This window comes from Mustela putorius, unplaced genomic scaffold, assembly GCF_011764305.1.
Source record: "Mustela putorius furo isolate JIRA1106 unplaced genomic scaffold, ASM1176430v1.1 tig00003863_pilon_pilon_pilon, whole genome shotgun sequence".
NCBI lineage: Eukaryota > Metazoa > Chordata > Mammalia > Carnivora > Mustelidae > Mustela > Mustela putorius.
In genome coordinates this window covers 6506730-6522780 of record NW_025422015.1, presented here as the reverse complement: position 1 = coordinate 6522780, position 16051 = coordinate 6506730, and positions in this window count along the sequence as shown.

The window sequence follows — 16051 nt, the reverse complement described above, 5'->3', positions numbered from 1 at the left end:
AGCAGGCAAAGAGGCAGGCAGAGAGAGAGGAGGAAGCAGGCTCCCCGCTGAGCAGAGAGCCCAATGCGGGGCTCGATCCCAGGACCCTGAGATCATGACCTGAGCTGAAGTCAGAGGCTTTAACCCACTGAGCCACCCAGGCGCCCCCAACACTGATTATTTCTAAAGAACATTAACTAATAAGGTTCTCAAAATCATTAACAATAGAACTATGGCAAGTTGACAATGTAAAACTTAAGGAAAGGCCATCCCAGCGCTCATGCAGAGAAGATATATGTCTTTATAGATAAATCCCAGCATTCCAATTATTTTGATGATTCTATCAATCAGGAAGTAAAAATTCAAAGTTTCCATCTTCCATAAAGTGGTTGTACTGATTTCTCTTATCCAAGTCCTTGTTTTGTAGTTGATGTGCCTTCTATTCATGATAGGTGTGGCTGGAAGACCTCATCACTGGGAAGGAGGAGGTAAGGGTGCCCCATCATTGATCCCAGACATGTCAGGCAGTAGGGCTTTGTTGTAGGATGACAGACTGAATACCCACGCCCTTCTTCATGGAATTCCATTTAAATGACATTTAAAGTAGACTAAATCCATCATAGTCCTGAGTGCAGTGGACGAGCGATCTTGACATATTTTTGAAAACCAGGAAGTATATGGGATTGCACTGATATAAAGGCATTGCTGAGAAAGTAGGAGCCCAGAGTACACCTAAATGCCGAGGGCACTCCTTCCAGAAGAATCACCTGCTAATCCCTATTCGTTTCCTAAGGCTGCTATAATAAAACACTGCAACCTGGGTGGTTTAGAACAACACAAATGTATTTTCTCACAGTTCTGGAAGCTAGAAGTTTCAGTCAAGGTGTCAGCAGGGTTGGTTGACTCCGAGGTCTGTGAAGGAGAATCAGTTCATGCCTCTCTCCTAGCTCCCTCTGTCTTTCTTGCCTCATAGATGCCTAACTCCTGTCTCTGCCTCTGCTGTTCTGTGGTGTTCTCATTGTGAGTCTCTGTGTCTTTCCTCTTCTTCTAAGGACACCAGTCCCACTAAGACTAAAGGTCCATCCTACTCCAGTATTACTTCATCTTATCCTAACTACCTACATTTTCCATGACTCTTTCCAAAAAAGGTCATATTCTTATGAGATACTGAAGATTAGAATTCCTACATAGTTGATGGTGGGAGGAAGAAGCAGGGTATTTCTCCCCCCTTACTCTACTCTCCATCAGTAGCTACATCTACTCCATGGTTCCAGTTCCTACCAGAAAGCCTTGGTCCAACTAGGAAATCTTACTCTGGTGTTGTCGAACCACCTGGCCAGGGAGAGCCTGGGCTGCTAAACTCTGAGAAGTTTTTGCCCTTATGCTCCTCTTGTTCTTAAAATCTGAGTTGTTTTATCTGTCAGCTCTCCCTAGATCTTTGCAATTAATTCTCCTAATTAAATCCCCTCCATAGGACTACCAGGCATGAGTTCTATTTTTCTGGCAAGACCCTTAACTGACCCAAGCTTTAATAACTGCCAAGCTCTGAGTTATCCAGTAGAGAACAGGAGTGGACCAGGGGGCAGCCATCAAATAACTGTGGGGAGGGCTGCTGATGGGATGGGTGGGCAGGGTTCACCTCTCCCTTTGTCCCCAGTAGATGCAGTACAATTGTCATGAGGAAGACATGTGCAAAATAATAGTTGTGAGGATGCAAAACCCTTCATCTTTCCTAGTTGCAGTCAATAGATTCTACCCAAAGTTGAGAAATTAAGAGGTAGAGGCATAAGTGTACTTCTAATACAGTGGCTTTATTTTATCTCCTTCCTTAATGCCCAACTACAGATGGTCCCTCACATGTGCTCAGCTGTAGCAAAGTCCAGGCGAGGAGGAAGTAACACCTGGAAGAAATAGTAGAACCCAGTGGAGGAGGCTGGCAAGGAGAAAAAATGGGTCATACCCTATGACAGCTATAGATGACCAGACTTGTTTATTACTACATGGGAGGCATTCTCTAGGGAACAGCCCCCCCACCCCCACACCTCACCAGTAACACTTGAAGAGATCTTCCCAGGGTCTACACCAGCAGGGAGCAAAAAGAGATAGAAAAATATGAGAGGTTTTTCTATGATTACAACTACAGTTTACTCATAGCTAGAGTGGCTTTGGGAAATTCCATCACATGAGTAAATTTTACATAAACTGTCATTCGTTTGAGTGCTATCAAGCTGTAGCCTGAAAGGAAAGCAATCTTGGTTTCTTGTTGGAAGTCTATTATTGGAAGCTATGATCCATAATAACTGAATAGAAAGAGCTCCAGAAATTTCTACAGGTATATAAACTATGATCTTCAGGCAAGGTAGATCTTTGCAGATGGCTCTAAGATAGGTATACCCCCTGTCTCTTTTCATGTCATCTGTCTCTGGGGACTTGTAAAAGACCTTGTTTTTCCTCATAAAATGATATCATTTGATAGGTTAAGATAAGTTTTGCTACAGTAACAATAAAACCCAGGAATTTCAATAACTTAACACAATAAAAGTTTATTTCCTGATCACATAATGTCTGATATGAATGGGTGGCTGTGTTCCATTTTAAACACATGCCAACTGGAACCCATGACCTCCACGGTCATCATAAAAGGGAGAAAGAAAGCTAGAGAATCTTACGGGATATTTTAAGTGTCAGACCGAGAAATGGCTTAGCTCACTTCTGCCCATCTTCTCACCAGCCAGAGTGAGGCTATGACCCGCCCAGGCCCAAGAGAGCAGGGAAATGTAGAGAAACACCAGACCACTGGGTGAACACTAAGAATATCGCCACATCTTTTCTCTAATTGTCTCATTTCTCTAATTAGTTACCGCATTTAAATTACTAAATATGTTTGTGTCTCTTTACAGGACTGAGTTAGTCAAGAAAGGAGACATTTACCAAACCACCACCACTTTGCACGCTTTAAATATATTATAATTCTGGTTGTCGATTATACCACAGTAAAGCTGGAGGGAAAGGAACATCAAGGAAAAAAAAGAAGAAAGAAAGGAGGAATGTATTGATCAATGTTTAAAAAAAAAAAAAAACAGTACCAGACACTCTGATCCATCGCAATGTGATTTATCTAGTAATGAGTTAAATACTTGCTGTATATTTACCACAGAAAAAGACAGAGCAGCCTTTATGTTCTCAGCAACAGCTCAGAAAGCTGCCAACATTAGAACCTATTTGTTTTATTGAGAAGAGGGATTGTTGGCTGGAACACAAGGGCTCCCCATTACTCTTTCTGGAAAAAGCAATGGGAACTTTAACTTTTTTCTGGACAGCTACCAACATCTATCAGGAGAAACACAAGTTTAACATCTCTTTCTGAAGGACAGCACTTAGAACGCCTCACAGCCCCTCCCCAGTCCCCACTGGTGTCAGCAGTGGCCAGGGGTCCCAAATCCAAGCTCTTTTGTGTTTAACAGAAGTGCTCAAGCAAATCAACTGTACAAATTGAAAACAACCAACTTGCCTGACCTGGAATGCTAATAGAAATGGACGTCTGATGGCGCCGAGCTGAACGGCAACGCCTGGGCTCTCTCACAGGATTAATTCTGCATTCTGACAGAAAATCATTCTGTGACCAGAGGGAGAGAAGAGTTCACATCTCCACACATCAGTGAATCTGAGCTCAAATTCAAGTCTCATGGGCAGGGAGGATTTTTCCTTGAAGGACAATTCTAGAACTCAGGAGGAGATCGAAATGAGTACCGAAGTCTTCCGTTTCTCAGAGTTTTTTTGTTTTGTTTTGTTTTGTTTTGTTTCTTAAGATCAGTTCGCCACTGATCTTAATCTTCCAAGCTGCTTCCTCAAGTTCAGGACATTATCTGCCCCCTCCTAATTCACAGAGAAAGCAGAGAAAATGGGTGGGAAATCTCTCAATTGTCTGACCACTGCCCACAAGTTTTTTTAACTGAGTATTTTCCACTTCCTGTCCCGTTTGTCCCTCCACCCGCCCCCACCTGACTTGCACCTTCACCACACCACTGTCACAGCACTGGCCAGCCATACTGCTGACGCCCTAACCCAGAGAACACTTGTAGGTCCTTATTTCATTTGATTTCTCCTTGGCATCTCGCCCTGCCTTTGGCCATTCCCTTTCTACTCTGCTGGTTCTCCTGATTTCTGGTTCTCTTGCCACCTACCAAGTCTCCTGAAGAGTCTACCTCTTCAATGTTGTTCTGTGGCAAGCTCTCTGTCAAACAGAACAATGTTGTTCTGTTCTGAGCTCTCTATCGATTTGTTCAACAAGACTTTCTTGAATGAGGAAGTGCTCAGAGGAAGTGCTAAGGCAAATCAGCTTCTCCAACTGAAAAGGGGCTCTGGGGTTAACACAGGAAAAACAAGATAGGGTCAGATTCACCCGCCCTCAAGGACCTGTGCTCTGGATCTCATTTAACCTCATTTAATGTCCCCAACATCTACCCAGGCTGAAAAAACTAACCTGGTGAGGACACCTCTCCCACTCTCACAGCCAAAAAATATCCCCAAGTACAGTGGAATCTATGTTTTTAAAATCTTTTGAATCTGCTCTCTCCTCTTCTTGGACAGGGCCACTGACTGAGTTCCAGCCTTCATCATCTCCCACCTGGATCATTGGCAGTAAATCTTCATTGTTCACCCTGTTCCAGCCTTCCTTCCCTCCAATTACCCCTACATAATGTACCAGAATTATCTTTGAAGAACTCAGTGTGGTCACATCATTCTCTATTCAGATCCCTTGAATAGTTCCCCAGCATCTTCCTACAGGGTCTTCTATGAGCTGTCTCTCACCAGACTTCCTTCTACTATTCTCCCACACAAATCTTAATATTAATATTAATAATCACCTTAGAGTTTCCTTGGAAGTTCACACTTAATCACACTTCCAGAGCAATAGCCTTAAGAAGCCCTTTCTAATCCTTTGGCTATGGTTTTCATTATGCTATGTATGTGGTTCACTTTGTACCCTGTGGGCCTTGCACATGAAAGTACATTGACTTAATGTCCAACATTCAACAGTCACCTCAGACTTAACATGTCCAAAGCAGAATTTCATGTGAGATCTGCTTTCCCCAGTCCTTTCCATCTCCATTGCTCAGGCCAGAAACTTAGGAAGCAAACTTGACTCCTCCCCCTCTCTAACTTGTCCAAGCTATCAGTCAACTTCACAACCAAAATATATCCCAAAGCAATCCACTTCCCTTCTTGCCATGGCTACATGCATGGTCAAGGCCATCAGTCTCCATATGACTATAAAAGCTTCCCATCTGGTCTCCCTGCATCTCGCCTTGCCCCCTTAGAATCTAGTCTCCATGTTGCAACCAATAAGATCTTTTAAGGACAGGAATTGGACCATGTCCCTCTCCTGTTTAAAAGCCTTCAATGTCTTCCTTGAGACTTACAATAAATTCAAAACTTTCGAGAGCCCTGCATGAATTTGCCATGTCCTCCATTCCACCCGCCGGTGTACACCTGTCTATCTCTCACCTACTGTGCTCTCACACACTGGGCTTCTTTCCATTCCCCAAACATACCAACCCTATTACTGTAGGTTCTTCACAGGAACTGTTCTCTCTTCAAGAGAAGCCCTTCTCTTGCAAGCTGGCTCCCTCCTGACATTAGATCCCAGCTTAAATATCACCTTTTAAGAAATGCCTTCCCCAATCACCATGCTTAAATTAGCTTCCAATGCAGCATTGTAAATTGTTGTTGTTGTTTATTCAAGTTTGCTTTTAACTTCTATTGACATTCATTTGATCCAAAATCAAATATCTTCATACAACAAACTAAATATAAGATAAGAAGCTGAAAAGGTATTACCCTCATAATATTATCCTGTTTTATTTGTATGATGGCTCTTATCACTGCCTGACTTGTGTATCAACTGCTTTTTTCAATTGCTTCATTTTTCCTTGAATGAAGATATATGGTCCACAAGGGCAGGAACCTATTTATTGCTGTATCCAGTGGTAGTATTCAAAATATTTAACAATGGGGGGCACCTGGGTGGTGCAGTCAGTTGAGGATCAGACTCTTAGACTCTTGGTTTTGACTCAGGTCGTGATCTCAGGGTCGTAAGATTGAGCCCTGTCCACACTGGGCTCCACGCTCAGCATGGTGTCTGCTTGAGATTCTCTCTCCCTCTTCCTCTGCCCCTCCCACTCATGCTCACTCCCTCTCTAAAGTAAATAAATCTTTAAAAAAATTCAGCAACACAAATATTAATATTAATAATCACTTTAGAGTTTCCTTGGAAGTTCACACTTAATCACACTTCCAGAGCAATAGCCTTAAGAAACCCTTTCTAATCCTTTGGCTATGGTTTTCATTATGCTATGTATGTGGTTCACTTTGTACCCTGTGGGCCTTGCACATGAAAGTACATTGACTTAATGTCCAACATTGTCCAACACAAAATTCAATCTGGCATGAACACCCAACCCAGCAGAATGGATGCCAATCTTTAAGTGCTCATATGGTCTTGCTGCTAAGTAGTGGCTAGATGTCAACCTTCTTATTCCTATACCCAGCATCTCAACAGAGCCTGTGTCTCAATAAATGTCAAATGTATGAATGAATAAATCAACAAATGTTTCTAGGCTGATTTCATTGCTCTCTCTGAACACAGGTTTACATTAATAAAGGGGGTTTCACTGGGCATCTCCACGTGTTTGGATGGAATCTGTTGATTTCAGAAGTTCCTGACACCTACCAGTTTTGACTGCCTCATCATACCCTCTATAGGGACACACAGCTGAGCAAGAGTGACAGGACAAATGAAACTGAGTTCAGAAGCATTGAGTTCAAGTTCAGGCATCAGCATAAGCCAGTTGAGAGTTGTATGGCCTGGGCAAATTACTCTCTGTGTCTGCTTCTCCCTCTCGAAAATAGGCACACTATAATACCTACTTCCCACAAGAGCTGAAGGACTGAACAAGATAGCACACATTGAAGTATCCAGCCAGTCACTCCTGTAGCATTCAAGGTCAGTATGTATCAGTTTTATTTCGATCATCCTTCCCTTCAGAGTTTCTATGAACATCAAATGAGAGAATGCAAATACAACTGCTCTGAAAAATGTATGTATTGTCCTAATTATTAATATTATATCAATAATAACTTATCTGTTTAAAAATCTCCCAGTGTCATTGATATGTAGTTGACATATAACATTGTATTAGTTTAAGATGTACAACATAATGATTTGCTATGTGTACATATTGCCACAATGATTTGATTACCACTATAAGTTTAACTGACATCTATTAGCTCACATAGTTACATATTTTTTTTCCTTTCAGTGAGATGTTTTAGAATCTACTCTCTTAGCAACTTTCAAATATATGAGACAACAGTGTTAACTATCATCTCCATATTGTACATTACATCTCCAGAATGTGGAGATGTAATAATTGGAAGTTTGTACCTTTTGACCACCTTCACTCAATTCCCCCACCCCCTGCCTCTGGCAACCACCAATCTATTTTGTGAATCTGTGAGATTGGGTTTTTGTTTTTTTTAGATTCCACATATAAATGAGGTCATACAGTATGTGTCTTTCTGTGTCTGACTTATTTCAGTGAGCATAATCTTCTCAAGACCTATTCATGTTGTTGCAAATGGCAAGATAATAAATTATCCTCGATTTGAGAAATCAGGTGGCTTTCCAGGAGTTATAAAGGAGCTGGAAAGAACTCTGGGTCTTGTGAGGGCAAAGCCAGAGTGTTCCAGCAAAGGAAGTCCATGCTTTATTTAGCCAAATAGCTCTCCCTGGAGATAGCATCTTTCTGGGGAAATCTGTTTGTATGTCATTTAAAGCTTCTAAATGCTGCGAAATAGACTTGCCAGTTACCTACAGAGAAAAAAGGCTTTCAGCATCCAATGGGTTAAATGAATGAAATAGGCTCAAGAGTTTCCCCAGCAGCAAGAGCTGGAGGCACTTTCTCCTTTGTCTCTCCCCCCACCCAAATATCATTCCCTTTATTTGAAAACACAGCTCATCTGGGCTCTGGCTTCCACTGACATAGGCTGAGGTTCCTGTCTCCCTGTCCAACTCAACCAGGCTTTTCTCAGCTTCTGAAATCCTGTCTCCTTCTGACCTCACCCAATACAAGGACCTCATCATACCACAGTGTAGATCATACACTGCACAACCACATGGAGCCATGTACTCATCATGGTCATGTGGTGATACACAACAGTCCCAACCAACACACACCTTCCTGCCATCATGTCCTCCCACCAAGACCCCCACCTGATCCAAAGAAGTTAGGATGCCAAGAAAAGCACTTACAGCAGTCCTTTAATCAACAATGGCTCCCAGTGAGTTTTCTTCCCCAACAACTTCTATGTAACTTCTTCCCATTTTAACTAACAATTTTTGCTAACTAGATGCTAAGCTTTTAGACATCATTTAAGTCTTTTTTGCCCTCTAAAGCCACTACCTTGGAGCAAATCTCCAGGCACGAGGCTCTGTTTACCCCCTTGCCTAGACTTTCTCGGGGAGCAGAGTAAGAGTGAGCTGTACAGTCAAGGTCTTCATTCAAAATCCATCTGCAACTGACAAGTCAGGTGACCTTGAACAGGTCACCTAGCTTCTCTGAGCCTCAGTTTCCTCGTAGACAAAACTGGCAATGATAATGATGCCAATGATACGTATTTCATAGAGTTTTTATAAGAAATAGTTAAGAAAATGTTTATGAGGTGTTCTGCATGGTGTCTAGCACATAACACAGTCAATGGAGAATAAATGTTGATTTTAATATTGCTATTATTGTTCCATTGTTTTGTCCAGGAGAAGACAAACTACGACCCAAGTGTCAAATCCAGCTGCATTAACTCAAGCACATATTGTCCAAGAATGCTCTCCCTATAGCAGCGGAATTCAGTAGCTGCCACACAGAAAATATGATGCCAAAGCCAAAAATATTTGTTATCTGGCCCTTTGCAGAAACATTCCTCAGCCTCTGCTTTAGCCCGAAGCTCCTACCACCTCCACGATGAGATCAGCATGAAACTATTGGTGGCAGAGGCTGCTACTTGCCTCCTGAGGTTAGGAGTGAGTTGGACAGTTTGGTAGTCAGGCCGGGGTCCCCAACAAGAAGATACGGAGCAGGACACCTAAGATCGAACAGCACTGACATCCGGTTTTGCAGCTGAGACAGGAGTGCACTAGCATTCTGCTTTGCAGCCTTTGCAGAAATGACTTCTGCAAAACGTCCTAAAATAAGACAATTAACCACAGAGCATTTGTCCCTATCCCGGGCAAAGGGCTGTAAAGACATAAACCCCCGGATGTCAGCAAAAAAGACCATCAGTTCATATACATTAACCTAATAGGTAGATAGACACATGACCAGAGCGCTGATGGGCACAACAATATACCCTGACTGCTTAAGATAGTTCTATGAAAGAGCTCATAAAACCTCCTAAACTTGGAAACTCTGGGGGTCAACCCTCTCAGGCCTCCCTCCCATTCTGGGAGCTTTGTACTTTTGCTCAATAAACTCTGCTTTGCTGCCCACCACTCTTCATCTGGTCCACCTACCTCTTCACTCTTCCAAGGGGCATGACCAAGAACCATTTCCACTACAGGCGGAAAATCCTGCACCACGATTACCTGCTTCTCCTTTCTCTATAGTAATAGATCCTTTTCCCATTTTTAGCCCACACGTGATTGCCTGAAATAAAAACTGCATTTTCCAGACTCTTTTGCTACTAGATGTAGCCATGTGACTGAGTACTCGCCAAAGGGATGCCTTCTGAGGTGATTTATAGGGCCTCCCTCTCTTCCTTCCGCAAGCCTAGAACACAAGCATGGAGGCTAAAGCTAGGTCTAGACCATGATGTGACCTTGAGAGTGGAGGCCACTCGTGCTAAAGCTACAAGACAGAAGGAGCTTGATCACTATCACTGCAAACCTGACACAGACTGAGGTTTCTGTCTCCCTGTCCAACTCAGCCAGGCTTTTCTCAGCTTCTGGAATCCTCTGTCCTTTGGCCTCTCCCAATGTGGTGGGAGGCATTGCCAGTGAACTTATTTGGGATTTTCTGCACTCAGGGATGAAGCTGATCTGAACAAATATACTTGCCAAACACTTCTAGAACAGAAAGCTTATCGTTGCCCTCAACATCTCCTGTTTCATACACTGCCTAAAAAACTCTTTGTAGTAAATTTGGTACTTGAATAAATTGGTTCTTGGCCACACAGAACACTTATTCTTGCAGAATGCCAAAAGAACATTGCACATGTTTTGTACTTATTCAGGAAAAAAGATTAATGCTCATTCAGGGAAAAAAAGATTTATTAAAATGCTTATTCAGGAAGAAGAGATTAATTTGGAATCAAGATTTAAAAGAAGCTTAAAAACAAAAAAAGAGGGACGTTAAGCCTGCAGAAAGCATCCAAGTCTTGTGTCTACGCTAGTTCAAGTTGGGTTTCTGATCTTTCAGCCAAAGAAGCTAAAACAGGCCCATACCTCCAGAGGGGGTGTCCCCTTAGAAACAAGTGCTCTGAGGGGTACCTGGGTGGTGATGTCAGTGAAGCCTCCCAGTCTTGGTTTCAGCTCAGGTGACGTCAGGACCATGGAACTGAGCCCTGTGTTGGGCTCCACGCTCAGCATGGAGTCAGCTAGAGATCTTCTCTCCCACTCTCTTAGCCCCTCCCCCAACACTCTCTCCCTCTCTCTCTCTCTCTCTCTTTATAAAAAATATATCTTTCTTTTTTTTAATATTTTATTTATTAATTTGAGAGAGAAAGAGTGAAAGAGAGCATGAGAGGGGAGAGGGTCAGAGAGAGAAGCAGACTGCCCACTGAGGAGGGAGCCCAATGCAGGACTTGATCCCCTGACTCCAAGATCAAGACCTGAGCTGAAGGCAGTTGCTTAACCAACTGAGCCACCCAGGCGCCCTAAAAAATAAGTAAATATGAAGAAGAAGAAGAAGAAGAGCCAAGTGCTCGGAGCCGGCAGGGTGGGGAATAAGGATAAAAGGAGGTGCTCTCCTGTTTTTGCGGCTGAGAAGCGCCAAGCTCAAAGAAGGTGACCTGTCCCAGATGGCCCAGCCTGTGAGGGTCGGCCCCCCACCTGGCTGGCTCTGGATGCAGCGGGCTTCGCTTCCAGCCTCTCCTGGAGCAAGGAGGGCTTTGTGACTGAGTTTGCTTCTCTAGAGCAAAGTGACCAAAAATGCACAGAAAGCAGGAAACAGCCCATGTTTCTGGGAAAAAAGTCTTCTGTGATCTTGTGTCCTGTGTCTGTTTGGTGAACTTCAGCAGAAAGGCCTGGGCAATGTGCACTAATGAGTAGAGAAAGGAAACCTAGTACTTTTTAAAAGGCCGTTAAAATCCCTCTGCAAAGAAAGGAGACCAAGTGTACAGAAAAGAGCCGGCAGAAACCAGACTGAAAAAAGAAAGAGCTGTGTCCAGGAAACTTCATGAACTTTCCTTTTGGTTTGCTCACCTTTTTTTTTTTTTTTTTTTTTTTTTTTTAATAAACCTGCTTTTGTTGTCACCCACTCAGTTACTAAATACAATAGTCTCTGGGGTAGGCTTGGGGAAGGAGTGTGTCAGTGACAGCCGAGGGTGGAGACCCACAGAACCCCTCCCAGAACTCAAATCATTAACACCTAGAAGCTTCACAGCTTAAATATCTCCATTCTGGATGAGATAGAGCCACCATTTGCCAAATTGTTATGCCAACTCCGTTTACCCATTAACTTTTTTGTTTTCTTAGGTGTTTCGTATTCCTGTGCTGTGCCTGTCTGTGTGTGTGTGTGTGTGTGTGTGTGTGTGTGTGTGTGTCTATTGAACACTTACCACAGGCCAGGCACTGGGTTAGGTACACAAGAATGCGAATGCGATGCCACACTTTATACCGAGCGACTCCATTTTGCAGATAGGGAAACTGAGGTGACCACGAAGATCTGACTGGGTTGCACAGCTAATGAAGTGGACTTGCTGAGGTTCCAACCAAGTAACAGTTGATTTGGAATCTGCTTTTTTAATCACCATTCTTTTTTTTAAATGGAGAGCAAGGAAAGGCTTTTAGGTCTAATGAAGGGAAGGGAGCCTTTTTAAAGTTACCTGCTACTTTTTATGTTGTCTTTATTTTCATTCAGGGACCTGATTCACCCCCACAACTTAGTTGTGTTTGTATAATTAACTCATGTTTCAATGAATCTCTTCCTGATCTTCCCAGTCCCCAAAGTCTTCCCTTATGTTGGATAACTTCCCCCTTGTGTTTCTACTATCCCTGAGAGCACCAAGAGCCCCTTACTGTAAACCATAGTTACCATAGTAACCGTAGACCAGCAATTGCCAATTTTTTTTACTCTCTGGGACCCCTTTACATTAAAAATTATTGAGACACCCAAAGAGCTTTTGTTTATCATTGAAAACTGAGAAATTGTTCAACTATTGATAAACTATTTAAAATAGTAATAACCCATTGCATGTTTACATAAATAACACTTTCACAAAGAGTAAACATGATTTTTTTAAAATGAGTGCGATATGAACATTTTTGCAAATCTCTTTATGACTATCCAAGTCCTCGTGTCTTCTTCTGTATTCAATCTGTCGTGATATGTTGTTTGGTGGAAATACATAAGGAAAATCGAGCTCTTTACAGATACGAAATTGGAAAATGCAGGAATCTCTTCATAACCTTTTACAGTAACTATGGCTGTTCCTTTCTAATACCATACCAAGGCTCAGCAAGTGGTAGTTTCTTTTTAAAATGTTAGCAAATGGAATTGGAATCCATTATGGATGAACTTTTCATATTCTGTTACTGCAAACTCCATTGGACTCTGTTTTACTACGAACCCACACATGATTTTACAACATCATGCACTGGTCATTTGGAAACTCACAGAGTTATTCAGATCTTCCAAATGTTGGCACATTTCATTATATAATATCTCCAAATTTGTCAATATTACTACAAAACTCATCAAAAAATCTGGAGTTTGGGGAAGCTGTCAAGCCACAGTGGAAGACACAAATTTTTTTAAACACCTGATTTTCACTGGAAAGCTTTAATTTTATCTTGGCAACAAAGATGGTCAGTTATTTTCCTTGAAATGAAAGCTTGCCTCATTCATTTTCAAGAAAATCTCTGCCATATAACTAAGTCAGAATAACCGTTTGCCTGTCAGTCATTCTTTCAAAGAAAAGTGGAATTCTCTGAAAAGAGCAGCTAGTTAAGTTCACGACTCAAACAACCACAAGGTGTTTTTCTCAAGCCCCCCGTGGTGCTTAGGAACACAGAAGAAGGGTTTTATGTGTACTTCCCATTTTGTCAAAATATTAATAAGACCTGGGCACCTGGGTGGCTCAGTGGGTTAAGCATGTGCCTTCGGCTCAGGTCACAATCCCAGGGTTCTGGGATCCAGACTCACTCATTCTCTCTCAAATAAATAAATAAAATCCTTAAAAAAATATATTAATAAGAGCTGTAACTGAGGATCAAAATTAATGCAATTAATACTTGTAACTGCTTCCTAAGATCCTCAATGAACCCAGCATATTTTACAAACAAGTCGGTGCAAGTACAGAACACAATGCAGAGCTGACTTAACTTGTGGTCTCAGCAGTGATATGCACTGCTCTTGACTGCATCCCCAGTGCCTAAGTCAACCCAGTGAAAAAAGCAAGTAACATCTGTGTTCTAAAAACAGTTTTGATCTCATGAATGTCTCTTATAGGGCTCGGGGAACCCCAGGGATCCACAGATCCCACTTTGAGAACCGCCAAGCTGGGGAGCACCCTCAGAGGCCAGGTTTTCTGTCCCTGTCCCTCCCACAGTGAAACAACACACTCTCTAATCACAGCATTTAACTTGCTGAATTAAAGTCTCCTTTTATCGTAGGGAGGAGAGAGGTAAAAATTCTTTATAAAATTTAAGTAGACTAGGTTCTGCTGGGTTATCGATCCTGGAATGCAAGCAAGACAGAAGTGACTTCCCGAGTATCTGAGCCCTGGTCTGACATTCAGAGATGCCAATATTCCAACTCCTGACTTCCATTTCTATTACCAGACTTGGGGAAATTTACTCACCCGCTCTTGACCACATGACTGTATGTAACAGTTACTTCCTTTGGAAATGGGGAACTCACAGATGAATAGAAGTGAGTCCCATACTTTTCTTGCTGCTGCCTAACCCCAGGCAACAATACAATACTGCCAATCTCTCTCTCCCTCCCTCTCTCTCTTTCTCTCTCTCTCTCTCTCTCTCTGTCACACACACACACACACACACACACACACACACATCCCTCAGATTCTGTACATTTAGAAAAGCTATTTTCCCAGAACGATTTTCCCTAAGGAACCCATATCACCTCTGTTAGGAATTTCTAATTAATAAGCAAAATCAACAAAAAGATCGAGAGTACTATCAATCCATCCTTCTGTTAGATTGTGACCTCTTACCCCCTTCTATTCATGACTGTCTACGTCAGACTTGTTTTCTGAACCAAGATCAAGTCTAATAAAAAATTATTTTTTTGCTAAAGAGCAACATAAATTACAAACTCAAAAGACAATCTTATTAATATCAAAGGGATATTTCATTACAAAAAGCTTTTAGATAAGAAAATGGGGAGTCATCAACTCTGTTTCAGTATGAACAACAGAGCCCATTCTGTGTTTCTGCTACAGAATTCGATTCTCAGAACCTTCTGACCTATCAACAAGGACAACATGTCAGACAATCTTATCTTGTACCAGCTTTGCTTTGTTTCCTTAGTATGCAGAATCCATGACACTACAGAGAAATTAAAACAACTGATCCCTAACACTCATCCAGCACTGACATGAGATGGTTCTAGAACCCCCCGTTCATTTCCAGATTGGAGCCTGTGTTTCTTGCTGTTCATTGCCTTGCCATTTTAAGAAGTATGGTTCAGATTTCCCACCCCCTCCAATCCACTGGGAAATACTTTCAACTTGAAATACAAACTTGGATGGTTAGAAATGACAATTCTGTCCATTCAAATCTCCATTATGCTGGGTTTCTGTGACTTAGGTGATTAAATGTGTGGTACAGAGAGATCGACTCTATTGTTTTCAAGAGTTCTTTGAATGTTGTTTCAGCTGCTTATGTAAAAAATGTTAAGCTATGTGATTATTTGAAAACTTGATTTAGTGATGTTTTACATGAATGCTTTCCATTTTCTGGTCATTTAATCCAATTTTGTATAGACCATACCTAGTTTAAACCTTCCAGGCTGTATTTCAAATACAACAGTAGCTGAGACAGAATGCAGATATTCCTTCAATCTGACTGAGACTGTACGTCTCTCCCTTTAGGAAAAGGAAAAAAAAATCTGTAGGACTGTCATAAATAATTTTACTTGAGTGAATGCTGAAATTAGGCACCACATTGCCTGGCTCCCAGTAACCTATTTGCAGCCAGATACGTTGAGTACCCACTGGCCAACACCTCGCCTTTTCAGAAATGGAAAGCAGGAAAAACAATACGATCATCTTTTAAAGTGGCATGTTGGACCCATCTCCAAAGTTAAATATACCTAGACAGTTTTCAGTGAGGTAACTGCAGCTGACCTTGGAAGAAACTGATGTTTATAGCAGCCCGTGACCTGGGAAAGGTGATAATGAATGAGATATAATCATGTGTTTCTGGCACACGCTTTGGATAGTACAAGGAGCTAATTGCATTTAAGTATTATCTTACAATATGGCGACCCAATCATTTTGGAAGATAACCAAAGTCTCCCTTTTTTAATAGAGTTACTCTATTTTGAATCAACATTCATTAATTTTGCTCTCTTTAAACTCCAAAAAAAAAAAATCTTTCCTGGATCGAGTCAAATGGCTTGGATTTTTCCTGTAAATCTTCCTATCTGTTCCGTCAAATGCTAACAAGCATATCAGTGGTTTGTGGACTGAACTCTGAAATAATGGGTCCTGTTTTCCTTTTGCTCCTGGTAATCCTTGGTTCAGTGTAACTCACGGTACTACTTACTATGGTTCTCACTCAGATTACATGAAAGAAACACTCATCCTGCTAGAATCTGGGGCCTGTCCAGGG